The sequence below is a fragment of the Agelaius tricolor genome, unplaced genomic scaffold (assembly GCF_023055355.1).
Source record: "Agelaius tricolor isolate 1412-34295 unplaced genomic scaffold, bAgeTri1.0.p SCAF_27, whole genome shotgun sequence".
Lineage (NCBI taxonomy): Eukaryota > Metazoa > Chordata > Aves > Passeriformes > Icteridae > Agelaius > Agelaius tricolor.
The window spans coordinates 7,348,831-7,375,155 of NW_027269287.1; the positions used below are offsets into that span (position 1 = coordinate 7,348,831).

The 26,325-nt window shown below is 37.6% G+C and overlaps 1 long non-coding RNA gene across 2 annotated transcripts; it reads right to left on the reverse strand.

Moving 5' to 3' along the window:
- Nucleotides 1–4,785: 4,785 nt before the first annotated feature.
- On the reverse strand, nucleotides 4,786–25,045 carry LOC139600495 (uncharacterized). Of its 2 annotated transcripts, XR_011682571.1 has the most exons (3): nucleotides 19,785–25,045; nucleotides 19,420–19,506; nucleotides 4,786–5,878 (listed from the first exon to the last, which is right to left on the reverse strand). It is a non-coding gene; the product is annotated as an uncharacterized lncRNA (long non-coding RNA). The 2 variants fall into 2 exon arrangements; XR_011682570.1 differs by lacking the exon at nucleotides 19,785–25,045 and having other exon boundaries at nucleotides 19,420–19,771.
- Between the last annotated feature and the right edge of the window lie 1,280 nt (nucleotides 25,046–26,325).

Below are 26,325 nucleotides of genomic sequence, written 5' to 3' on the forward strand. Positions count from 1 at the left end.
AGTTAAAACTCATTTATCAAATCTTACAATGTTTAAGTCTAAGTTGGAAACAGTTCTTTTTCATGGATAAAGGAAAAGCAAAAGTCAGGCGCCCAGCTTTGATCCTAGGCTGACTCGGGTGACTTGCAGCCTTGTAAAACCAGTGCAGCTACAGGGTGTATCTGAGTATGAACCTGTATTTCAGTCAAACTTCATTTTAATTGAGAGAAATGACACATCAGAATGACAAGTGTTCTGATGAGTGATGACTTCTTGTTTAACGACCTGTTCATTCACAAATAGCATGGATTACCTTTTTTAAGTTCTCTTTTCTTCCCCCAGTTTTGAACAGATCCTTCCCATTTATTAATGTGGAAAACTTTCTCACTCTTTGGGTGGGTGAGGTTTTGGCCCATACATTTTCCATGACAAAGCATGTGAGACTTTGCCACGTCTAATGATTATGCAGAACCAGACTATGCAGAAGTTGAGAAGGTTTGTGTGGGCCAGCTGATATATTCACGATGGGTCAGGGTTTAAATTTTAAACCAAAAAATATCTCTGGTACCATTGTAAAAAATTACTATTTTTTCCATCATTTTTTAGTCTGAGAATTGCACTGAGGACCATTTATATCTAAATTTCACATTATTTTTCAAATTCTTCATGCAGACCCAGACTTGCAATCTTCAGTGTATTCACATGGCCTTGGTAAAGCTTGTTTCTGCAAAATCAGTCCCCTCGTGCCTACCATCTCCTATTATTTCTAGGCCGTTTTTGGTCTTTTTTCTTTTTGTTCATAAACAGAGTTCCATAAAACAAATTATTTAGCATTCCAAATATTAGAATCACTGTTAAGCACTGCCTTCACTTTCAAAATGTGTGTTCTTGGATGCTCAGGTTCTTATGTCAGCATATTTAGGAGGATCTAAGATAACTTTCTTCCTAAACTACTGATTTGAGAGGCACTGATTTGCTTATACCAGTCAAAGCCTCCTGATTATAAGTATTATTTCATCTAAGACTAATTAAAATTAGGCAGTTCTGTGAAGGTGTATTTTCCACCTCTACTTTCTGATTGTACACAGGTCTAATGTTCTGGCAGCTGTACAGAGCTCTCTGAAAAATGTTGCCCTTTCTTCTGTCTTATACTTCCAATGGCTGGCTGAGCTCCCTTAGAGCAGGCTGGTGTTTATCTCCAGCTAAACACTGTTTGTGTGTCTTTAACTGTGCCTCATCTGTAAAATTCTGCATGTCATGCTTTATTCTGAGACACTTCACTTTATTCCCTTGAGTATTTCCTCCCCTGTCTTGTAAAGTTTGACATATTCTATAAGTTGTTGGTGAGGAGAGGGAAGGAGATACCTTGTTCAAAATCAGTGAACAAGTTATTTAAAGTCCCTTCTATCATTTCTAGCTTATTTCTTCACTTGAGGTACCACCCACTCTTTAAGTGGATATTGATTTCTGCCTCCTCCAAATTCTTCAGGATGTCATTACTTTCCACCATTCACTCTCTCTCCAGACATCCTTGCACCCATCTCTCTGTGCAATATTCAGGTTTCAATGGACTTAGAGTCAGCACAGTGTAAGTGATTCAGAAGGCCCATACTGACTCAAGCACTGTGCTATTTCTTTCCTGAGCTGTCAGTCTCCTGTGAAGAGTCTAGCGGGGCAAGGATATCCTTCACCACTTGCACACAAGATGTAGTCTCCAGAATCATCTGGACTTGCATATTTCAACCTTCAATTATCAAGTTGATCTCCAACAAATTTTATCAAATTCCTGTCTGTTTTCAGTTACACCTTTGACATTATACTCTTGACAATGAGTTCCACAGTTTTGTGGTAAAGATCAATACTGTAAAATTCAGATGCTTGAGTAGTTTCCATTTAACTGTTAGTTTAACTATTCTTCCTTTCTCCTCCCACACAAACAATTTGAAAACTTTCACAGTAACATTTTAAAAATATAATTCCAAGGCATTATCACCACCTTTTTATGTGTCATCCAAACAAGACTCTTTTTTTAATCCTTTCAATGCACAAATTACATGGAAAAAACTATTTCTTGATGTTAAATACTTAGGAAAAATATTTTAAATTTTTTGAGCAATTGCAAAAAGGATAAATCCAAAGACAATAATATAATATTTTGGAAGATATATCTGTTTCCCTGTACTCTGATTGAAGTTTCTGATTCAGTTATTATCCCTGTGGTTGAGAGAAGTTGCAACAGTGGTTTTATGGAAGTACCTGTCTTTGTGGCAATCCCACACACTTCAAGCAGCTCCATATGTAAGATCCAACTTCCCATGACACCAGCACAAGCCAACAAGCTTCCAAGAGTTACTCTAAAAATGAAAAGTTTATGTAGGAGCCAAACAGTGATGCATAGGAAACAATTACATAGTAACTCCTTTTATTACATCTTTAACAATTATATCTGCCATACCTCCTGCTCTCAACAGCTGGAAAAATCCGTTATACATAACCTGTCTGAAAAGGACAGAAAAGTAGAACACTGCCTGATCATGGATGCATGAGAACAGAAGATGGATGAAATTGTCTTCTCAGGCCTTGATAGTGGCAAGATGGCCAAAACTGCATTAAAATCACAAGACAGAAAATTTACCTTAGGTATAGTTTCTACAGAATTCTAGGCTTAATTTCTACACAGTTTTAGGTATCAGCTATGTCTGTAATATGCCAATTTTCTTAGCTTTTATTAATTCTTTTTATGTTGTAGATATCTTTAAAATTTTTCTGTCTTTTTTGATCTCTTCAGCTTTGTACAGTGCCAAATTGTCGGAAGTTTTGCATAAGAACAGGAATTCCTCTGCTTGCTCTAAGGACCTTCCACTGTAGCTTCACTGATAGGACACTTCTTTACCTTAAGGAATTGACTGCCTCCAAACCATCTATTCATATATATATATATATATATATATATATATGTTTATATTGTTTGGTCATCCTCTGAATCTGGGTATTTGTATTTCATGAACTCAATGAGAATTTTGCCATTGACTCCAGGGAGAACAAGATCAAGTTTTAATTCCATTTTCCTCTAATCTATTTGATCATTTCAGTCTCCTCTCACACTGTCACAGCAAATCTTCCTAAACTTCCCAACACTTTCATCACAGCCTTGTTGCAATTAGCTATGATTAAAAGTAAAATAATTCTGATTTATATCTTATGGGAGTTCAGTAATCCAAGCTCAGCTGGTTCTTTGGAACTAACATCACTTTGTTTTTATTTATTATCTCGGTCTGAACCCCTTTACAAGATATTCTGGGCTTTAATTATCATAAATTTAAAGAAAGAGTTAAGGTGCAGAAGAGTTACATCATTGATCCAAAGTTTCTGTACAAGTCAGCAAATCAAATTGAAACACATTCACTGTATCACATTTTCTCTACTCTTTTAGAAACAGGAATGTTTCTTGTATCTTTACACACACACTTTATGAATGAAATTCACAAGTAACACACATACTAAATAAAGTAAGTTAATTTAAAATGATGTATTAATTGAACTGACCTCTGAGAACAGACTCCTTTTCCTGCCACCAAGTAAATTTTCCCTTGTGGCAGCAAGGAAGTGTGACAGAAGAAAACTGTCTTCTAATTTCAGTTTACATAAAAATATAAAGGACTGTATTACAATTTTCTGTGCACAAAGCTTTTCTCTTTTGACTGAAAACATGTTTTCCCCCTTGAAATTTAGAAAATATATGTAATGTTGACTTGGAGCAGGATATCATGAAGTGCTTAAATTGTAGTGCAATCGTTTTCCTTATCACCAGCTACAGAGTCAGTCAATTAACTGACTACCAGCAGGTCCAACAGTGCTAAATCCTTGTGTATTAATGGATTTGGAGTAAAGGACCAGGAATCACAGAAATTCAGAAAGAATGTCTTCTTTCCTACCTCCTCAGTGATTAGTGTGGATTTGGCACCTAAGAAAATAACCTGAGCTTTATACCAGTTTGTCTCAAAGGGTAGCATGGCACAAAATATGGGCAGCAATCCTAGCTATTTTGAATGTAATATTATTTACAGGAGAATTATGCAGCTTATTGAAGATTTTTTTCCATACTTTTTCTCTCAAATAGACCCAATAGAGCAAAAGATGTAATAAGCAGCATCCTCTTGGCAGTTCTGCCTACAGCTCGCTTCATGATGACAAATGCCACCTGATAAATCTGTGGATGATAGCACTGAATTGGGTACCAGTGCGGGTAGTGGCCATGGGATGCAACAAGTGGGAGCACAAAGCACACACCCCGGGAAATGGGACTGTGAAGTATGAGATAAATCCATTTCACATAAGAATTTAAAAATATGCATGTAACTAAATATTTTTTGGATCAAAGTCCAGTTGTTCAGTATGGTTCTGTATTAGAGCATGTCACAGAATCATTGACTTGGTCTCCACCCAATGCCTGAGGCAAAAATGTTTGAGCATGTTAACAGATAATCATTGACTTGATTTCTCCTAAAAGGTATTTGCTCCAGCTACAGTTCCTTGAATTTCTATGGATGTGAGTAATTATCACCAGAATTTCAGTCATGCATCTAAATTTAAAAAAAAAAAAGCCAAACAAACAAACAGCCTATACAAACCAACCAATGTGTGTAATGTATATTCTTTCTTTCCAGGGCCAATGAAGAGGTGGTTTTCCTTCCTGTTTCTGCAATAGCTTGGTGATGGGAAGCCTGCCCCATCTGAAATCTGTCTTCTACATCTTGTATTGAAAGACCTCCTCCGTGAAAAAAAACTTATCTACTATGCAAACCCTTATTAAAAATATTTGCTTTGATTTTTATTGAAGTGTGTCCATCACCAAGAATAAAATTCATTGAAGTACAGACTAAGAGGCAAAGTATGACAAAGAAAGCAAAGAGTAGGAATTGCAGACAAAAGAAGTTTGCCCATTAGGACGCTGTCTGGAAAGGATCCTATTTCTGTACCTCCCGTAAGGAGAGTTTGTTCAGTTTACATGAAACAGCTTTGGAATTACCATAACATAAGCATGAAATTGGCTCCAAGGTTTTCATCACTGCACACCAAGGAACTTATGGGCAAAAAATAAAAGCAAAATAGTAGTCTCATTAGGAAAATATAGCATAAAGCAGTTACAACTACAAAACTCAGATGAATATAACTTCAGTTGAAAGATTGGCATCAGTTTTAGGATCGTCAAGTTTGTATTTAAGCACCGAATGTAAAACAAAAAATTGCTAATTATGAAAGACTTATAAACACCAAAAATCACATTTATCTCCTTACATCATAGTTTTTCAGCTTATTTTTGGCTTGTTGATTAACTCACCACGTGTTGCTGCCACAAAGTAATGAAAACTGCGCAACGGAAGGAGAAGGAGAGGAAAGGAGCAGCACACTGATAAATGCAGTTTTGTGGAAGACAATAAACCTTTATTTGGAAGTCTTAAGAGTAGGAAGAAATGCAATGAATTACTGGGAAGGGAAATGTAAAGACTAGTTACAGAAAAAAAATTCAGAGGCTTTGTAAACACTTCAAATGCATTTCTGTGTAAACTGCCTTTAATACCTCAGCATGTTTTACTTGTAGTGTCTTTCCATAGCCATCACCCCATAAAAGTACATCATCCAGCCTGATTGCACTTTCCTGCAGCTCAATCCCATAAGTAATTTTTCTACGAATTTTTCAGCTTAGGGAGGATAAATCTCTCTGCTCTTTGGAACCAGAATTTTCAGCAGGGGAGCATTGTGACCATTTCTGTTGACAGTCTTCACCTCTAGAGGCTGATCAGCTTCTTTTGGGGTTTCTTTATGGATCATGTTTCCCTGACCTTGTTCTTGCTCCACTCCTCTGGACCTCCTTCAAAGACCCTCAGTCATGTAGTGTCTGAAATGAGACAAAGAATGACAGCAAAAGCTTTGTTAATCCTGAGTGGAAAGATGGATTCATTGGAGGGATCATAGATGTTTAAATCATTAGATCCATCTCTGAAACTGAGGGATATTTTAGGTTCACTCATTGCAGTTCATGTAAGCAAATGCAAAGACTGAATATAGAAAGCATTTATATGGGTGTATATCTTCTGTCTGATGTGCAAAATACAGCTGCTCTGTTTTATGTCTGAACTAAGGGGAGAAAACATAACAGTTCTATTCCCAGCAAGCAAAATGACACAGTGGGATTTTTTACCTAACAAATAGGAATTTACTTAAACATTTTTTATCTTTTTAGACTTTTAAAACATCTAATTAATGTTACCAACACAAAACCGCAGTATATTTACACAAACTTTTCCAAATCTGAATAGAACTACTAGTCCATAAAACCAGCTCAGCAGTTCAATGGAAACCAGTTTGGGACTGAAAGTAGACGTAAAGCAGCAGAGTCCTCTATCACTGCTGCATTGCCTGTTAACCTTTCCATCTGCTTTCTTTTGTTACCTATTTATTACTTAGATCACCTGTACAGTCTTTTCGTGGATTTCAGAAAAGTTTTTGTGACTTCTGCCTCCTTAGAGAGTTATTGCTCCATGATTTTTCCTCATGTGTTGTGACCCACTCAACTTCTATAAAGTTATTCTTTCATTTCAGAGACACAAATGTTCTGGTTTGCCAATTTCTTTGAAAAGCAAAATATGAAGACCTTTCCTAAGTTGATTGCCTTATCATTTGTGTGCAGAGGTAGGGGCATGAAGGGGGGGAGGCTGGGGAGGGGCTAGGAAGTACCACATAACAGTTGTTACTTAATATATCAAAATGTATTCATTTTAGTATAGTAACATAGTCACTGTGACCCATTAGAGAGTTAAAACTAAAGCACAAAAATTAATGTTGGTCCAAATCACCTTGAAATAAAGCTTTCTTGAACTGAGCACAGTTCTAGCAGAACATTTGTCCCTGCTTAACTCACTTTAGAAAGTATTGAGTCCAGTTAAAATACTTTCATCTAAATTCAAATTAAAGTTTTAGCTGCTGAAGGACTTCTAAGTGTGTGTGTCTATCCCACATCAGGATAGCATTCAATTCTAAGTATATACTTGAGTCTGAGTTTGCACTGCTTTGTCAAAGGGGTGGTTAACTCCTGCAGGTGTTTAAACTGAGGCTCAGTCCTTGCCTTGTGCTTCACAAAATAACAATGTGAAAATGTAGCGGCTAAAACAAAGCCCATGGAGTTTTAATAGTAAATTTTCTCTTCACATCTCTGCCTTGATAATCCTTTATGCACCAAAATATTGTCCTCAAAAGGTGGAAAGATAGTGATAATTGATAAAAAATTTTTCCAGATGTCAGTTTTCTTATTTCCAATATATATGTGCTATCATTCCAGCTACTATCAAATCTGCCATTTTCTAGTGTGGTAGCATTAAGTGTTAAAAGTGGGAATATTTAAAGGAAGCATTCTTGTTCCCATAACAAAAGTTATAGAAAGCTCCAAAGGGCAGATATAATCAATGAGCTCTTTGAGGGACTGATGTTAGAAAACAGTGAGGTCTGTTGCTTCTCTTGAAGTTGAACTCACAGTATTGCAATATATGATATTTTTTTAACATCCTCTGATATTCAGGAGAAGTTTTCCAAGTATTGAATTGAAAATTATTTCCCAGAGTGTGGAAAACATAGTAGTATACTTGTTCCCACTACCAAATGAGGGTTTTTCTCTATTCATTGTGTGTATATCTGATACATGAGGATGCATCTGAACATGAGCCATAAAATTCTAGGTCTTTTAAGAAAAAACTCTAATAGCCAAAGAAATTGGGTATCCTGAAGGATTATTGTCTCCTTTTTCTTTGGGGTTTTTCTTCCCCTTATTCTTAGCTGACATGGAGAAAAAAAATGTATATTATACTTAATAGCCAAAAAGAGAGAAAATGCTTTAAAATATTCTTGTGGATCAGGTTTGCTGCTCATCTCTAGAGCAGGTAGGTTCTTCCACAGCCACAGACTAATTATTCCTGCAGTTTCCAGCCCTTAGCTGGATGACAGTCTCTCCTAATGACTGAGATCTCAATGTACAATCCAAGCTTGGTTGATCCTTAGTTTCCTTCACCATTAGCTCATTCAGTGTCATGAAGTGGTGGTGGCTTTGAAGTGTGTACCACTGATCTTCAGGGACGTGGGAGAGCTCAGCAAACTCAATGCACTTGGCAGCCTATTCTAATCAGAAAGTTGAAACCAAGTCCTGTTAATGAATTGAAATGTCCATGAATTGAAATGTCCATTTATATGTCTAACAACATATAAATAAATAGACGTATAAAAGAACTGATTTGTTCAGGCCCTCCAGTAAATCATTGTCTTGCCTTAATTTATTTGCACCCTACTTTTCAGACTTCCCTTGATGAACCTCATCATCACAGACTGAAATTAAAAGAAATTGCTGGCAGAAGAGAAAATAAAAAATTACTTTGAGCCCCTCAAAACACAGAAGCTTGAAATTTTATATCTGGAAGGTATGGCTGGTACTTGTGCAGCCATATTTTTACTTAATCCAGTCAAAATAATATGATCTCCTGAAAGTTTATTGCCACTAAATGTTCTTTAAGGTTCTTTAAGGCATGAGGTTTATTACATTAAGAGGCAGAAGAGGTGGAGATTAAATGAGGTATACAGTCTCCTGAGTCTCTAGAGTCGAAGGGAAATGCCCTCATCCCATCAACCACCAGCAGCAAAATACACCCACACAGAAAAAGAGGCTTTTTCTTCTTGAGGTAAATATAGATGAAGTTTTCTCTTCATTGTTCAAAATGTGTGGGATTTTATATCTAAAAGCTAGACAAGCTCAATACCTGACTGAAATAACCTTAGGGAAGGTTACGTATTGAGGGCTGAATTCAGGATGCTCTGTGAAAGTACATCTGTTTTATATGAGACACACAATCTGTCTCATTCCAACCTGCATTTCTGGGTCACTTGAGACATTTAAACTGCACTTATAATTAACAGCTATTTTTAAACAACGAAAAAATAGAGCACTGGTAAGGTACAAAAGCATTAAAATTGCCCCAGTTTTGCTTTTCAATAGGACACACCAGTGCAATATGCTTCAAGATCAAAGAGAGCTCAGAAAAAAGAGACAGGCTGATCAGTGGGGATAAATTGTTCCCATTATGATGGTATAAGAATAGGGTTCTTTCAATTGAAACAATTTAATAACCACATTCATTACATTCGTGTCCACTTGGTTTTATCTGAGCAGTTTTTGCATAACTGGGGAGCAAGTTCAATTGAGCTTATTCTCTAGAAATTAAGATGTGCGGGATTTGACATTCAGAAATTAAGCACTAATAGTCAGCAAAGCAGTTGTCTTGAGATTCCCCCTGGATATAGCTGGATCTGCCTACCACTAATTATGTCAAATGCAAATGTATTCTCTAAAAGACACACCAAAAAATTTAATTAGCTCATTTCCAGACAGCTAAGGTTACACTAGAGCAATGACAGCTATCAGAGCACAATCTTTTCTGTGTTTATATCACCATTTTCATAAAAGCAGAAGATGGGCAAGTGCAACAGTGCTGTTTGTAAACTTTTTTTTTTCTGCCATCAACAGCAGAAGCAGTTTTAAGGATGAGACTTTTACAATCCTAAGCAAAGCAATTGAGCAGTATCTTCACAGTGACATTTTCAGCTACATTTTTATAAGAAAGAAGAGAGTCATTGATAAATTTCCCTCTTCCTCTAGTATATTGACTTAGAAGCTGAGACCTATGTTTCAGCAAGAAGAATTTCCCAGCAGACACCTTGGTGGAGGAAGATTGAATTTGCCAGTTCTCAGCTGCATGGTATTGTGCGAAGCGTGAGGTGAAGTTCTGTGTGGCTTGAAATACAGTGTGGATGTTAAGAACAAATCTGCACAAACACTCCTGAGAAGAACCAAATCCAGAGATTGCAGACCATGTATAAAGCCCACCATACCCATTTCTGCCTGCTAGTCTCGCTGGTAGAAGGAATATAGGCAGGAGCATTTAAAAGACATTTTCCAGTGCACAGGGGATCCTTCCTTGTTTTCTTGTCACTGCCAAACCAGCAAAGAGTAACGGACTGTTGAAGCATTCGTTGGGTGGCAACTGCATAATAGCAGCATTTCTTCCCTTTCTCTCTGCCCCCTTCTTTTTTATCAGAAGACATAGTGTAAAAACTATGAAGTTATTCTTGCCTCAGTGAAAGTTTTTAAATGGATGGCTTTTCCAGAAGCAACAATTCTTCTCCTACTTAGCTATTTCCCAAAATGGCATTTGCAGTATAAAGCCATACATGGATCTAATATTGGGGAAAGGGTATAGACTTGTACAAATCACTGGAAAGATAAATATGCCATATAGATCAATAAATAAAACCTAGTTCCAAAAAAATCAAGCTCCAGCATTCCAGGCCAATTAAGATGTTATGTACTGCTTACATGATTGCTAGTTTGATGTTCTCCTTATTCATTTTTACACTATAGGCATTTGTTTTGTTGAAAGATATATAACTGATTTGTAAATAGAAAATGATATAAATAGATTTTATGTCTCATAAAACTGTTAATCCATGCTCCATATTAAATATATGCTGTACTATTTTTTTGTACTTAGACACAGCTCTAGTATAATTAAAATAAAGTATGCTGGCTTTATTTTTTCAGTAAGTCATTTCCTAGCATAGAGCTCAAATAACAGTGCAACTGCAGCATGAAATGTGGTTATAATAGCCTGAACCACATTTCCTGAAACTAAAACATGGGAGATAATAGTGTGAAGGTACAAATTAAATGCAAATAAAACAGATTTCCCATTGTTGCTAATCCCTGGATTAGATTTCAGTAAGAAAATTAGCTGTAATATTTAATTTTTTTGTATTGTAATCATTGACATATTATCAGTTCCATTTTCAGAGTTTGTATAGGAATTATTGCACAGGACTTTGAGAAAGCCAAACATTCACCTTTTACACCCTGAGTGGACCTATTCTGTGGTAAACAATATTTAACTGTATCTAGCATCTAACACAGAGATAATTAGAAAGCCAGCTGTAATTTTTAAAAAGGGTTACTTCATAAATCAATTCACATTTGGTTGCTGCCCCATGACTTTTTAGATGTATACTATTTTCTGCACTGTCTTAAGTTGAACAATAGGTACACTAGTGCAACTGCCATTTTAAAATTAAATTATCATTTTATAAGCTTAATAAAGCTTATAATACAAAATTTAATATATTAATTAAGTTGATAAATTATATAAACACAGAATATATTTCTTTAAGAATGTACATGAAGCATTCACATCATTTTAATAAAATAGATGTAAAATAAATCAGGCAAACGGATGCACATTTTATACATGGACAGATCTAAAGTATTTCTGTAAAACATCAAGATGTTTAAGAAAGTCCTATTTCTTTGAGAGGTCATAAAAAAAAAAACTTGCATTAATAAGTACTTACAGCATCACAGAACCATATGGTGTGATAAATTTGTAGCATATCTTGCATCTGTGAGTAGTTCAGTGTACAGCTGGAATACATATCCAAGACAACTGGGCAAATCACTTTTAAGACAGCCCTGTGTCACAGATCTATGTACTACCATTTGAAGGGGCAATTTTTTCCCTATTTTTGAAAGGCCTATTTTTTGGCCTTACAAATGGAATTACACCAAAAAAAAAAAAAAAAAAAAAAAAGCATACTACAAGTCACTTAAGTCACTTGTTTTAACAGAATGAATCACTATTTGATTTTGTCTGCTTCTTGGGTTTTCCTGACATTTTGTGTTGTGGTTACCTCTGTGAAGTACCTATCTATGAAATGTTGAAACCTGAATTTGGTCTGTTTCTCAAGCTCTAACACATAGACTCAGTTCCCATGTTAGTAAGCCACAGGTGAATCTTGTAAATACATATTTTTTCCTCAGCTGAACTAGTTCGAAAGCATATGAAATACTGCAAGGACTTGTTAGAGTGAAGACAACACGCTTACAAATGATTTGCAGGAAATCTTTCTACTCCCTTTTTCTCTCTTCTGTCTGGGAACAGTAAAGATCATAGGTCATTAGGAGGCTACTAAATTACCCATTTTCATATTTCTACTGACAGAGAAGAAGGAATTTGGTCCAAAACCACTGAAGTCAATAATATGTGCCTGCTTTGATGTGATCAGAGCACTTGAGACATCTGCCTCAGTTCATCTGATTATTTAGTGTGAACTTCTGTAACTGGGCAATGAGTGGTAGATCCTACACCCCCTTGCACTTCCTGTTGATGCTGCTCACATCATAGCTTCTTCAGGAGCACAGGAATAGATACCTTCCCAGCTTTAGATTAGGTCCCAGAGAACAGAATTTTTCAATGAGCAATGGCACAATGTGACTGTGATTATAGGCTTTGACTGACTATAAGATGGGAACAATGTCAAGCTAAGCGTCCATACTCTCTTCTGTTTAAAATTTTTACTTTGAAGATGTTGTGGATTTCTCAATGCCAAAATATCTGCTTGAAGTGCAAGACTCTTAGTTTTGCAATTCATCTGTATAGAACAGCTAACACTATCATCTGAGATATGTAGGTGACATACAGAATGATAAATAAAAGCTACTCCTGAAACATCAAGAACTAGCATTCCAGGACATTAAAGTTATTATTTGTTGCTCAAGTGATTGCTAGCTGGGGCTTCTGTCTGACTTGCAAACCTACTGCAAACCTTCCCAAGAAAATCACTGTATCAGTCATGCCATTGTAATTCATATGAAGAAAATTCCCCACAGAGAAATGAAAGCATGTGAATCCTGCACTCACTGAAAGCAGAAATACTAGTTTAGTTGAAGAAAATGGCTGTGACCAAACAAACAGAGTGTTCCCCTCCCTGAGGAAATGTATCTCAGCAGTCCCAGTGTGACAGAGGTGACAAAGACTCTGGTCTATCTCAGAAATATGTGGCTCAATCTCCTTGTCAGTGTGCTGTCAAAAGCTTCTCACGCACCAGGATGACTTTGATGACAGAAATCTATTAAAGCACAACATGTAAGCCTCAGTTTTGCTCCTCCACCCAACTCCATTTCTGACAGTTCTTGCAGGGCTGACCCCACTCCAGGACTGCCTAATGATGTCCAATCCACCACAAATCACCCAAAAGCAGCTGATGGCAGAGGAGGGTTTGTACTACATCACTGTATCTCAGAGAAGTTTTCCTAACATTGCTCTGCACATTTTGTGTTAACTGAGGTGTTGATCTTTTCCAAAGTTCCAGCTTCCAGGTTCTCAAGGTAGACTCCAATGCTTCTTCTTCTTCTTCTTCTTCCTCTTCTTCTTCTTCATCTTCTTCTTCTTCTGCTGCTTCTTCTTCTTCTTCTTTCTACTACTCCCCCACCTCTTCATCCTGTAATGTAGAATCCACTGTGCTCATTTTTTGGTATATTTTTAGGGTGGTTTCAACAGGTTCCAACAGCCTGTGTTGCATTCATGAACTCTTTTTTTATAAGTGGTAACGACACATTATTTCTGCTGTCTGTGGTTGGTGCAACTGGTTACAGAAGTATGGGGAGTTATGTATCCTTTTATCCCCTCCTTTTAAAAGTAAGCAGACCACCATGCCTATGAAGTAGCAAGATTTTTTGTGCAAGCTTAATCTTGCATTTTACAGCAACTGATAGCATGAGGCTGAAACTAGTCTTTTTGTTGAGTTGTGCTTGACTTGGCTGAAAAGAAGAAGAGAAAGTGAAGGGACCATGGGCAAAATGAGTGATCCAGAAATTATTCAGAAACAAATGGGAGAATACCTGGCAATTTGCATTGATATTAATAAGTCAGTGGGATAGGAAAGAACCTGCCACATGTGTCATTTGAATATACCTGACCACTGTGAAATACGGTGCAGAGTTTCTTGCTCTGCTGTTAGGTTCCCAATCCCTTCCATTCCCTTAGAAAATCAGCTGGAATTACCTAATGAGTTCAAACTTACTTGGACATGTGCATAACCTTTCCATGACCAAAAAAAAATCTCTGTTTCTTGAAGCCAGGGTAAAACAACAAAGGCTAATCTTGCTGTAATGTCTTAATTTTTATATGCATCTGTGGGAGTAATAGAGGTGGACTGCATGTCCAGCTCTAACAGAGATTATTATATCAACCAGACTCAATTTCACAGGCTGGAGAGCCTGTGTTAAAAGTCTGTGAATGAAATTTTCGCTCACTACCAATAACTGCGTCATCATGTCCCAAAAGGTCAAGGAAATCCAGCCTAAGTCACCTGGCATTATGTAAAAGACTAGCTGAAAGAAAGCGTTTGATTTTTTTATGCAATTTTCCCACTTTTTCTTCGTCATGTTGTACTTCTCCCTATCAAAGGTCAGTAGTATTTAAAACAAAGCTTGTTGATATTATTAGTCATGGTACCACACAGATGTGCACTTGCATCTCATTATCCTGATACATAGCTCCACTTAATGTGAAGGAGTTTGGCGTTCAGGTTGTCACCAACTTAGGGACAGAAACTGTGAATATAGATGTCTTCTTCACGATGCAGTATTAGCTTTGATGTTGCATGTGTTCAGATTTGAGTTATTTCTCTATGATATTTAATGGTTTTAAATTATAATTTGAAGACTTGTCTACCTAAGCTTAAATTATGGTGTCTCAATAATTTTGCTTGCCATTAACATTATTCTTTTAATTCAGTCATGGTGTTGCAAAACATTCATAAGCCTTCACTGAAGGGGAAAAGTCTTAACAAGGACAACAGTTTCCCTAGAGAGGTAGAGCACACTTATGGAGCCTTCTACTGACCATGCTCCCCAACTGACCATGCCTCCTTATAATGGAAGTGTTTTTCTGGAAGTAGAACAGAAAACAGCTAGCCCAACAGTGCAGAGGAATATGGACCAAAAGACTGGCTGCTCCTGTAGGTACAGGATTAAAATAATAATATTCTCTCATATTTTAGAGCTTTGAGATGTCCAAACTTCAGTAGACTTCAGTGTGGGCTGAAGGATAGCCAAGCTAGTTCTCAGTAGCTAATGAATAGTTAATGAACCAGGTGCTTCCCACCCACAGCTAATTTGTAGGGACTTTACCCCACACAGGCATGCAGAAAGGAATAGTCAAAGTTTGTCTGCACCCCAGCTTAGACCCTTTCAAGCCTGTGTATCTCCAAGACCTGTAAGAATGTCCTGTAAATTAGATGTGCATGTTACTTGCAGGGGCAAAACAAGGCCTTTTAGAAAAGAGAAAAATGAAACAACTCCTGGGCAAAAAGTTGGACCTGTATGAACAAATGAAAAATCAGTGGAGCAAGCATCAAGTCTTTGGTCACACAAAAAAAATCAGTTATGGACTTTTTATTTGCCACAAATAAATCCATCAAACATAAAACTCATCTTTTTTTTTTTTTTTTTTTTGCCATTTTACATAGATGTTTCCCCAAAACAGAAAGACCTTCAGTCCAGAACAAAAAATCTCTGTGCGTGGTCAAAAAATATTTGCTTCCATTTTGGTCAACCTTATGTATAAATAATCAGGTGACAAAAAATCCTGCTGCCATACTAGTTAAACTCATGGGAAATGCATGACAGTAATTAACTGTGCTAAAATATATGATTGCAGTCAAGTCACCTCCTATCCACTTAAGTGTTTGCCTCTTATGCATCTCCTCAGCACACAGCAGAAGAGGTCTTACACATTCTTTCTTTTACTTCAGACCTCCTTCTGTTGCCTTTGATTGACAATGCAGCTCTGAATTTCCTATCAAAACTCTCTTCAGGACAAGAAGCAGAAAGAAGTAGGGTTTATAAAGAGAAGTCATATCCTATAAATATGGGAGGACTGTGAAGAGTATCCTATCCTAATTTCTACCTCTCACCAGCAGACCTTTAGTGCTCCCACTGCAGCATCTACTGGTTGACCACACAGAAAGCTAACAACTAAGCGTGAACATATACAATTGTAAAGAGTCACTAGAATTAAGTTCAGCTCACTCCTTTGTTCCTTTAGTTGGTTTGCCTGTGTGATCAGTCTTTCAAAATCCACTTCTGTCTGTTCCTCCTTAGTTTTCTCTCTAGACCTGGACACAATTTTTTTTTGTACAGCTGGTGCTGTCAAGTTTCACCATCCAAAATTTTTAGCATCTGGAAATCTGATGGCTTTCATCTCTCCCTGCCTTTCAGTAGCAGAACCATTCATACATTATTTAAGTGTAGTTAAGTTTTCCACTGATTCTAACATAAATTTGAGCATATTTTTAAAGCACTCTCCTTTTTCTTCTGCTTTATGTGTTTTGCTATACCAAGGCATTAAGCAGGGTCCTAAGGAGCATGACACCACTCCAATAAAGATTTCAGTCATTAAAAAAGCCCATTGCTTTAGCCAGCTCTGCCAGTGACTGCTTAAAACTTAATATGTACAGACAGTGCCCAAATGTTTGACATCTTACAAAACTGAGCTGTATCTAGGAAAGTGCCCATTATCTCACTTAGTATAGTTGATCAATCATAGATTTACCAGTCAGGAAGTTATACTACATGCATTTCTGTCTCAGTAGATTCTGAGAGGCAGGTTTTTTGGCACTACTGCTGTAGTACTGCCTACAGTGATTGTGGAAAGCTTATACCTTCAGGAAAGGTTATACCTTTGCTCTGAGATGGCGCCAAGACCACAAATTATTGTCTAGATGTCTTGTGCATGAAAGTTACTGAGTATCTATTGAAAGATCTCAAGGAATCATGGTGTTAGTCTCTCTGTCTTAGAATGAGTGTAAAACCTCTGAAGAACTAAGTCAAATTTTTTTGGCTGACACATAATACTGAGACTTTTAGTGGAACTGGATACAACTGATCCCAGAATCACAGAATATATTGAGTTGCAAAGGACCATCAGGATCATGAAGTCCAGCTTCTGGCCCTGCACAAGACCATCCCCAGGTGTCACACCATGTGCCCAAGAGGTCCTTCTTGAATTTTGTGAGGCTGCTTGAACTCTGTCAGGTTTGGTGCTGTGAACACTTCCCTGGGGACCCTGTTCTAGTCCCCAACCACCTTCTGCGTGAAGAAACTTTTTCTAATATCCAACTTAAACCTCCTTTGAGACAACTTCGGGCCATTCCCTGGGTCCTGCCCCGGGTCATCACAGAGAAGAGATCAGTGCCTGCCCCTCCTCTTCCTCTGATGCAACTGTAGACTGCAATGATATCTCCTCTCAGTCTCCTCTCCTCCAAGCTGAACAGACACAGTGACCTCAGCTGCTCCTCATACAGCTTCCCCTCAAGACCCTTTACCATTTTTGTTATCCTACTGAACAAATAAAACCTTGCATATGTGTTGCCTCTCTCTGTGTGCGTATTGTATACGTACACCTGCATACTGTGTCTACTGTATCTGTAATTGTACCGTAATATAATCTTTCCCTTACCACTGCTCATATTACGCAGAAATGCTGACTAATTTAAATTGTTAACATGGGGTGGTTTAACCTCCATTAGGTGGTTTAAGATACTGAGATTGACTTATGTAAATCCTGCAGTGTTTCTACCATTGTAGACTCCAGGTATTAGCAGTTTTGGATCATTAGTTGCCATAGTTGAAAGGTATCTATTAATTAAGTTAAAATTCATAAATTTCTCCTTTTCAGAGCAGTTCAGAATAAATTTTAGTTTTATGAGCTCTTATGAGCAACTTAAGAATTATTTTCAATATAGCATTTAATAGGTGCCACTGGATAAGAAAGTTGTTAAGTATAAGAAAAATGTACTACAAGAGAAATGCAAATCTGCATAAGCCTCATGGTGATTTAACCCTTTTAGAGCTGAGAATAACATAAAGGGCTTGACTTTTTTTTTTGCAGTGCAAATGTTTCTAGATGGTACACAGACTGAACCCCTCAGTTATACTACAGCCTTGAAAAAAATGCATTCAGTTAATCTACACAATGTAGAATCATCACCTCAAAAAAGTATTCACTGCTTTAAAAACTGGAGGGAAAATAAATATAGTGCAGTAAAATTGTTGAGTAGAGGAATCTATCTGGACATTTCACAAAACATTTCATTATGCTGATAATTCCCAGAAGTGCTCTCAAGAGTGCTTTAAGCTGAGGATTACTGCACTGGATCTGATGGACTTTTTTTGTAGACCCTTTAAAAGGCAGTGAACCGTTTTTCTATTTTATTTAAATAATGCCCCTTAAAATGGATTTTTAGAGGTATAATAACTCCTTAAGAGTCAGTTATGCTAAACAGTTTCTCTTGATAGAAATGTTGTAAAACTCATTAACTGCACAATTTCAGATGCTGGCTTGGTGAGTACTAACTGACATGTGAATGGCCAGAGTTTGTAAAATAAATTGAAATAGTTGTTGTATCACACAGCTAGCAATGCACAAGCTGTAAGCCACAAGGGGCTCAAACCTGACAGAAATTACTTCAAGATGAATGAAAAGTGCTTGTTTCTCTTTATTAGTTTTTAGAGAACAATGAAAATGTTGAATTGTTTACAGAAAGGTTGATTAAATGTGGTCAGTAGGGCCATGTCCCTACTGCTAACTGTTAGCCTTCCCAGCATCCAGCCTCTTCCCTCCACCCTATGCATCTTCTTATAATGGTCACACATCTGTGTGTGAAATGTGCTCATTTTGACATTCCTCTGCTGCTCTGAACTGTTGAGGCCTTTGTTAGGTAAAACACTGTTGTCAAGCCTAACAAGCAGCTCATGCAATTTGCTGGACACTGCCACAGAGAATAGCCCTGCTATGAATTGCTTCAGCACCTAACAATGCTTGGTTCAATATTGAAATACATATGCATTTCCTTTCTTTGTTCAGCCCTGAAACTTTCAATATTTTGAAGAAATACATATTTTGCATTTTAAAAAAATCTGAAATGGGTTTGACATCACAGCACACTGTTTGTTTTTTTCTTTCATTGTATTATGATGGAAGGGGGAAAAAGAGACTAGTTGTCCTTTTCTGAGCTAAATTCACTTTCTATGTGGTACTAAGGGCACAAAGGGGAGATGCATTATGCCACAGCATATTCTAGCAGATTATCTGGTCTGCTTTCAAAGCAATTTAAATTAAGGCCACTTTAGGAGAAGTGGTATTTGCACAAGATGACAACAGAAAATGTCTCTTTGAGGCAGTGACTTTAAAAACAACTTAAAAATCAGGTTCATTTAGCAGCAATCAAGATAGTAAAAACCCGTGTGAATGTTACTATGGCTGTTGAACAAAATTGTCTTCCTTTTTTTCCCCCTTTCCACCCTATTCCATAGCCTTCATCCCTTCCCCCTCTTCCCCAGAAGAAAAATCAACCACTACTGTGCAAGGGTTTGAATGCTATTTGTGGCAATCTGTCACTTTGCATAGTGTTCCACCCTGATGTGAAAGCAGGATTTTCTTTTTTTTTTCTATCTGTAGAACATGCTTTTCCAGGCCTATTATGCATATAAACAATGGCGTATGTAATTACCTTTCTGGGGTGGCAATTATTTCTCAGCATAAAAGCTAAGATAAGGCAATCCATCCTGCTGCCCCCCACATCCAAATAAAGGATATCCTAAATATCAAACAAACAAAAATAAAATCATTTTGGGATGAAATCAAGGCTGCTTATGTCAGCCTGGGAAGGGACAGATACTATCACAGCAGCCTTTAAATGTCAGCATGATCTTTTTTTTTCCAGGCAGTAATTGCTTTACATTTTGTTTCAGATTGAGTCATTTCAACCTTTGCCTAGAAGCCAGTTTTTGCACCCCACCTCCTTATACTGAAAACTTTTGCACTTTTGCTAGGGCGGATTTCCTTGGCAATTCTGTGGGTAAGAAAATACCATACCTGTCATGTCAAAGCTGTTGGAGGGTGCGAAATGCTGACTTTCTTGTCTTGCTTCAAGCTATGGGAGGTTATGCATAGTGGGTTGAGAGAGTAAGGGATGGAGAATTTTTCTTTCCTTTTCCCCATTGTGTGTCCATCTTGCAGTGTATGGTTGCAGTCCTCTGTGCCACCTTCAGTTGGGTGTCTATGGACAGATCTGTGATAGTTTCACCATATCTGACAATTTAACTTACTACAAGGTTTCCACTATTGCAATAAAACAAGGTATATGATTAAGTTTGTGATGAAAGCTACTAAATCCCCTTAAATGCATTGAGCAAGTATGCTCCCATTCCCAGTTTTCTGTTCTGAGACCTTCTGATGCTTCTTGCTTCCTCCAGTGAGAGCCATGCATGGGTGGAGCTGGCATATGCAGCAACACCCCATCAGCAGCTAGGAGCTGCTCCTTATGTAATTCAGTCATACAGCAAAATATCAGCACAGATACCACCCACCTATATGTTTACAAAAACCAGCCTGAACTACCTTTCATATCTGAAGAAGTGGAGGGTATGATACTGATGCTACAATGGAAGTCACATAGCAGCATGTGTCTCTTCCTCTTTTTTGATGCCAATCAAATACGCAAAATTCAAAATGTGTTCATCAGCAACAACATATGCTTATATTTATAGAAGTGTGTCTTGTGTCCTTTCTCAATTAAGTTTAAGGGAGGATTTTTCAGAGTCTTTAATACACACTTAATTCTCAGAAATTAGGCCAAACTGAAATGGATTTGTGTAAGTTTCTTTCGTGCCTGACAATGTTGTTGTCAGTGTGCCGAAAAGGTATTCCTAAATACAAACACTACTAAATGGAAGGTGTTTTAGTGATTAGTTCTTCATTCTCTTCTACACCATATGCACTGGGAGGCTGGCTGTGTGAGTGCTCTTTGTGTGTTACATGCTTCTACAAATTAAAGAATGAAGGGAGGAATAGGGTCAAGAAGAAGCATACACAAAACATAAACTCAAAACATGATTAGTGTCCACCTGCTTATCTCATATATACAGACATTTTTTGTTGTTCACAAAGGTGTTAACTGGCACACACCCTAGTTTTCTATATATCAGGCAGAAAAGACTGCACAGAAAGAAGGAAGTAGATGAATACGTTAAAAATTTCTTTTCTTTCCAGTCTCCTCTCACTTCCTGAAAGGACAGTGAGAAGCTAGGATGCATAGTTACACAAATTCTTGAGCCCAGGGACAACACCAGCATACCAATTGAATCAAATTATGTAAGCAGCTTTCCCAAATTTGTATCTGCTGGTGATGTCAACAAAGGGAAATTGGAATTAGAAGTTGTCATTTGGTTTTGTCAGCCTGATAGTGGACATAAGAGAAACTAAAATCTCCTGCAAAGTGGAAATCAGCTTTGCTGGGGAACACAATCACAGCTTGCAAACTTTTTTTTTTTGCCTTCAATAGATGTGAACAGAAATAAGAGCCAAACCAGAGGAAATACTAATTATGCTACCAGGATCTGTGTCTAACTCTCTTCCTTGTGAGTTTGAGTAGGTGGTTTTGGAGCTGTCCCAAATGCTGATTCCATCATTACTTTGACTATTAATAAGTTTTCTTCACAAGGAAACATTTTCCCTTGAAGAAAGTTCTGAGGGCCATGTTCACCTTTGCATCTGTTCAAATATTTTTATAAGGTATGGGCTAAGATGTGTGAATTGAAAGGAGAAAAGGGTGTACTGTGAGATGATGGCATCACAGGTGGTGGTGGTACCATAAGCTGGTGTTTCTTGCCTGTTTCTTGCCAGCTATCTTCTTGTACAACCTTCCTTTTCTCTACCTCCTTTCCTAAGAGCATCTCAAAACACTTTGCTTATATAAGTCAGTAGTTCTAGCATTGTTCTGCAATGGAAAATTATTATTAATACAATTGTTTTAAGGTGAACACACTGAAATACAGAAAAAAATTAATGTCATTTTCATGAATAACAAAACGTTGTTACTAAAGCTGAAAATAGAACAACAGATCCAGACTGCTATGAAGCAGATCCCCTACTTTTCTGTTTCACGCTGTTGTGGGTAAGGACTAATACCCAAAATTACCAAGTAATATTCTTCCTATGCATTTAATCAGACCTGTTTGCAGGATCAAGAAACAGTTGTGAAGCCATACTTCTTTACAAAAGAGGTAAAAAATTACAAAGTTTTTTCTGTCTTTTCTGACTAAAAACTTTGGTCAGAAAGAGAAATTACAAGCTTAAAGAGATAGGAGAGCTTCTGGGTCTGAGATCTTTTTAAGAGAAAAATAATCTCTTTGGGAGTTTTATATGAAATATATAACATTTTTCATTTTCCTGTGTGAGGATGTGATTATTTCAACTCCCCTTATCTACTCCCTAAAACTGGGACTGGGCCCACATTTTTTTAAATTGTAATGTTCTTTTCCCAGTTACATTAGTTTTATGAACTTTAGTCTGGTTGATAGAGCAAATATTGTTTCTCACCTGTTTTCACAGTTTGAAAGTCCAGAAAACACCACAGACGATAGTAACACTACCTTTCCATAACACACCAACATTTCTACTAGGAGTCCTAAAAAGCAGAGACCTCGCCACTTTTATTTCAGCTCAAAGTATGTCCAATTCAGCAGTCATGGAATTTAATCTTACCCATTCAGATGATGGACTTTGACAAACCACATAAACCTGTAATTAAGGGGAAGATGTGTTATTGTCACTATAGGACGTTGCAGCTTTCCTCATTGCTTACTACTGATGGGGAAAAGCAGCACAAGCAGAGAGAGAAGATGAAAGTAAGCTACTTTGTGCTTAAAAAGTAGTTAGTATCAGACCAACAGTTCGAGTGTTCAGTGTAAATAATGTTCATATGGTTTTTCAGTTGTAAGACCAGTTAGTGGAAAGATACCAAACCTGCATGTAAAACAAACTCAAATTTTACAGAGCAATGTCACAAACATAAAAAGTTACCTCTGTTCCCCAATACAGTGATACTTAAAAATGTAAACCTTTGACCTCTGTAAACACTATTTCTGGTTTCCTTTGCCTATGACCTGCAGGTGGTTAATGTCTTACCATGGCTCTTTGATTCCAGTTTTCTAACCTGCAATTACTTATGCAGTAATTCAAATCCAATTTCAATATTGGCTACTAGGTTGAATTCACATTAGTTGACAGTTATGTCACATTCCAGCTCTCTGTCATTTTCTGATTCCATTAAGAATGAAATATTAAGACTAAGAAAAAGAGAAAAAAATATCTAAAGAGTGATTATAGCGAGTCAATTATACTTGTGTTGCATGGTGTCCTCTAAGTTCACATTAAACTTGTATTGCTCATAGCACTTAAAGAGGAACATTTCTATTAAAAATTAAAACAGGTGAAAAGTATCTACAGTGCATAAGATAATTCTTTTTCTTTCAATCTGACAGCAGATCACAGCTTTGGCCATTGCTTTGTCCATCTGCACAGATCATGTGTCCCTCCTTGAATGATTTCACCAGTACTGCTAAATCAACACTAAATAGCCTTCTTTGGGCCCAGCCTTCACCTGTTTTTGCAGCAAAGCTTTGGGCTGAATCCCAAGGGTCACTTAGCTCCAGTATACATCCAGCTGCAAGGATGGTGCTGGGAGCAAACTCTTTGGTGATGACATATGGTGGGTCTTTCCTTCAAGTGCAAGACCCAGCCCAGGCCAGGTCAAGCTCAGAACAACATACATATTGGTATCAGCATACAGGTACAGTTGGAGTGACATAAGTGATGAATTTTTCCTCTAGGGTTCAGCATCACGGCCAGTTTGGCCTGGACAATGAAATATCACCAGTCAGTTCCCTGCATTGTAATCTCCTAGACACAGAGATGTCTTGATGTGTTGATCCTGTGTTTGTACAGTACTGAGCACAGAGGGATGCTGTCCTCTAGCTGCTGCACAGTGTCCCACTTCAAATATTTCAAGTAGTGCATGAGCAAGCAAATACTGAGCTTGCCAGTATTGTAGAAAGCAACTGCTGACAATGGCCTACCAGCTGAAAATTAATAACCTTTTTCACTAATAGCTTTAATTTCTGCTCTGGGGAGTAGGCAGGTAAAAGCTTGACTGCATCACTAGTTTGTCTCCCTGCATTGTTTTGTAGCTTTCTTTTGTAACACAGATACTTATGACCATTAAAAAGAGTGAACTGGCAAGGTGTATTTGTATCTTCTGCTCTTGAAATCATTTTCTGCTCTGCCCCAGAAGTACCTTCAAAGAGAACATCCTTTTACCTCTTCTTTACACCCCTCTTGGTGAATGTTCTCAAGTGTGGTCTGAACAAGTTCTCTGATATTTTCTTCTGATAACTTCCATTTTGATTAAATGCAGGATTAAAAATGAAAAATGTTTGGGCTGATGATGATCAGTGTATGGAAAGTATCTTATATTCCCTCAACAACATTGCTGAAGGTGAGAATCATATGTCATGGTCTTACGTGCAGCTGCTTGACAGGTGGCTAGGAAAAATACCCTAATATTCTGATATCACTTATAAGGAGAAATAATTGTTTCTGTCAGATTTGAAAAGAGTGCTCTGATTTTCTTTCTATCTGGGCATTTATTAGGGATTTCCCACATTATTCAGGTGTGTCTAATCTCATCTGAAAACTGGATTCATTGTTCTGCAACTGGAATTGCATTAATAATGTGGAAAAAACCAAACTAAACTGAACTGAATTGTTGCACATTGAATGGTCTGGCTGATATCAGGACAGGTCTACTTTCCTGAATTTTTAGACTACAGTTCTGCTACCTGTGGGCCAAATGTCACTTTCACTTTTGGAAATCCTTGTGTGAAAGGCTGCACAACTCTGATACTTTTCAAAGACATTCTGTATGAAAATTTTCCCTGTTCCCAGAAAGCAGTACCTTCCTTCTCATGAGAAAGCTCAGGCCTTCATGGCATCTCATCATGCCAGACACTAAGAAAAATTTACCAATATTATAAGACTACTGCAAGCACATCATTTGTAAGGTTTTAAAGATGGCATAACCTATCGATCTGAAGTAGTCTGTGTAGTACCAGCCAAATAAAGATACAGAAGAATTTTTTTTTTATTTGAGCAGACAGTCTTATGAGGTATAGTGAATGCTAATTGTGTATACTGAATGTTTGTTGCATGAACAACCAGCAAATTTTTGCATCAAAATTGTGAAGAATGCAATTACAATTATCAACTCACTTGTCTGTCAGAAAAGTTCTCCTATCTCACCCATCCTTTTTTATCTTCTTAAAAATGTACTCACTGTCTTCTCAGCCCCCAGGTGCCACTTTAAGTGTCAAAGGCAGGTTTGGGGTGCTCCTTCAGGTACTGAAGCGTTGTCTAATATTACCACGAGAGCAGGCTAGACCACTTGGCTGAATCTGTTTTGCTATTTGCCATGAGGCTTCAAGCCTTTCTGCCCTTTTCATCCATTCCTCATTGGGTGGCTCAGGATCCTGCTGATGCCAGAAGCCATAAAGACAGATCCTATGGCAGTGATGGCAAAGCAAAAATGAGGACTTTACAAAGGCCAAAAAAAAGTAATTTTATATAATAAAATAACTGCTCATACTTAGGCCTCTGTCACTTTAAATTTTAATGGTAATAGTAATACTGGAGCTTTAAAATACAGCTTTCAAGGGCTTCCCACTTAATCTTTCATTTGCTCTTTTTAACTCTCTTTCTGGAGCATGTGCACCATGATATTGATATCACTGTCCAAACAGAATATTATACTGGTGTATGCCATGCAAGGCTCCTGCCTGTCTCCAGGGCTAGCAACTGGACAGACATATGAGAAGGTATTGCTCCCAGGTCTGAAAAAATCCTGGTAGCCCCATGCCAAAAAATTTGCACATTCCTGGCACTGGTACAGCTTTCAGCCCACCCTGTAAGTGGACTGGGCGATGCCCCTGCAGATACAGCTTTTTGTGTAAGGGTAGGCAGCCCTGGGAGAAGCAAGGCAGCCCTGTTAGTGATCATTATTCTGATTATTACTGCAGTGACTGTTGAGGTTGCCGTTGAAAATAGATGCTGGAGCAGCCAGAGACAACAAGCCATCTTGCAGTTTGGAAGCAGATAGAAAGTGGGCAAGTACTTTCCTTCAAAGAGAGCAAAACTATATACAGAGAGACCCAAAAGGATATAGGGAAAAAATGTGTCACATTCTGATGTAACTTAAGCCCATATTATGGGCTTATCATTGTTGTTACTGCAAGGTCTGTTTTGCTATTTAACCTGACACTGTGGTATTTGTGCATACCTGGTACCCAGTCTCTTCATCTGTAGTTCCAGTCCTAGAGACAAGCACAAAGCTGGCAAGAAAAATGCTCAGCTCCATGAGACCCAAAAATACACTTTTAAACTCAAGAACAGTAAAAGGTCTCAGAAACTATTGCTGTAAAACAGGTTTTGTGAGTAACTTGTTTTGAAAATAAATGGCATTTCTGGCAAGGAAGAAGCAAATTTTGTACTGGTTCTGCCCTACACTGATGGGAGCTAGAAG